The sequence below is a fragment of the Nicotiana tomentosiformis genome, chromosome 3 (genome assembly GCF_000390325.3).
Source record: "Nicotiana tomentosiformis chromosome 3, ASM39032v3, whole genome shotgun sequence".
Taxonomy (NCBI): Eukaryota; Viridiplantae; Streptophyta; class Magnoliopsida; order Solanales; family Solanaceae; genus Nicotiana; species Nicotiana tomentosiformis.
This window is the reverse complement of record NC_090814.1, coordinates 95,517,556-95,518,768: the sequence shown is the minus strand read 5'-3', so window position 1 is coordinate 95,518,768 and position 1,213 is coordinate 95,517,556.

Sequence of the window (1,213 nt, the reverse complement as noted above, 5' to 3'; positions counted from 1 at the left end):
GATCATTTAATTATTGCCTTTTATTCCATCCTTGATGTTGTATTTTATGCCTATTAAATAATCTTGTACATTATGTATATTGCGCACTAGTAAGTGTCGAAGTTGACCCCTCGTCACTACTTCTTTCGAGGTTAGACTAGATACTTACTGGGTACATGTTGTTTATGTACTCACGCTACACTTATGCACATATTGTGCAGGTTCTGAGGCAGGTGCATCTGAAATTCGTACGAGCGCGTACCCGCATTATCCGGAGGCTTAGTGGTGAGCTGCTTTTCCATGTTCCGTTCTGCAGCACCCGGAACCTTCTCTTGTTATGATTTATCGTTTCTGTCTATTTTGTTTCAGACAGTAGTTCCTAGAGAGTTTGTATATTCTACTAGATGCTCGTGCACTTGTGACACCGGATTTTGGGAATTCTTGTAGACACTCATTGGTTTGATTATTTAATTCACTATCTTTCTTTTCCGTTAGTTTATGCTTTACATTACTATGCTCACTTACTATTTATTTTTCGCATTAAATAAAAATCAAAGACTTTAAAAAATATTACAATGAGAAATTAAATAAGTAGTTCGTTGTTGGCTTGCCTGGTGGCGACTTTGGGCGCCATCACGACCTATAGTAGAAATTGGGTCGTGACAGTGAAGCCGTTCTTTTCTAAAATTCAACAATAATATAAAATCCAATAGTAGTTTTTGTTCATGCTCAAAAGGAACAAGTTGCAATATCCCCAATTCATGAATTTAAGAAATACACTTACGGTTTAAATATTTAGCCATTAATTTGAGATAATGGTTAGTTTTTAGTTTGAGTAGTTCAAAATTTAAAGTGCCTAATATTGAAAAGGTACAACATTTAGTGAAAAGATGCATCCAACCTTCGTTGAAAGACATATTTTTATATTTAGAAATGAGCAATAGATAAATTTTTAACTCTATGTAAAAATACACATTCCATCACCAAAATGACACATTTTGAGTTTTCGTGACTTCATCTTTTCATTATTTACAAGAGTTCTGCTCATTCAATTTAATTCTTAAAAAGCAAATGAGAGATTTAAAAGTTGTCCAAAATTTCTACTTAAACACAATTTATTTTTTGAGTAATTAATTTGAGCTTACATTTGAACTTCTTGAATAAAGAAATTCCCAAGTAGAAAAATCTTAAATTGGATTATAAGTGCTATAGTACTTATGGTTCCATGGTTATG